The 703-nt window shown below is 47.1% G+C and overlaps 1 pseudogene; it reads right to left on the reverse strand.

Annotated features, from left to right (window-relative positions):
• Window positions 1–231: 231 nt before the first annotated feature.
• Window positions 232–350, reverse strand: LOC114007370 (uncharacterized; annotated as a pseudogene).
• Between the last annotated feature and the right edge of the window lie 353 nt (window positions 351–703).

Raw genomic sequence — 703 nt, forward strand, 5'->3', positions numbered from 1 at the left:
TTACATTGCTGAACTCCCACAGTCACCCACAGTTCAAGTCCCGGACCCGATGGCTTAAAACTCATGCCAGGTGTGTGTACATGTATGCCAAGATTTTAAGAGGAGGATGGAGAAGGGATTGCGTTGTGGTCATCCCCACTGTGGGAGATTTCTCACTTTCTGTCTTTCTCTCTTGCGAGTGCACATGCCCTATGGCAAAAATCTTTTCTTTTAAATAGTTAAAAAAAAAAAAGCCTACAGCACCCGATATTCCTAGGCAGTCTCCCATCCAAGTACTGACCAGGCCCAATCCTGCTTAACTTCCAAGATCAGACAAGATCGGGCATGTTCAGGGTGGTGTGGCCGTAGACTCAAAAGTCGTTCTTAAAAACAAAACCAACAAAAAAAACAAATACTAGAAAGAAGAGCAGTCTACACTTCTGAACCGTTTTTTCTTTTGTGCTAGAGAGCATGGCCACTTGTAGGAAAGAAAGGCAGGAGAGAGACGGCAGTCCCTAATGGTGGGGGGTGGCGCTGCAGTCCCTTCTCCATTTCTCCATCCTGTTAAGATTTGGGGTGAACATGCGCCCAGTGTGTTTGTCAAGCTGCTGGGCCAGGATTGGAACCATGGTTGGCCATGTGGGATCCAGCCGCCTTGGTTAAGTCATGTGGTCACAGGCCAGCCCTCTTCTAAACCATTTTCCAGAGCACATACATACAATAC

Source organism: Tupaia chinensis, unplaced genomic scaffold, assembly GCF_000334495.1.
Source record: "Tupaia chinensis unplaced genomic scaffold, TupChi_1.0 Scaffold000161_1, whole genome shotgun sequence".
Lineage (NCBI taxonomy): Eukaryota > Metazoa > Chordata > Mammalia > Scandentia > Tupaiidae > Tupaia > Tupaia belangeri.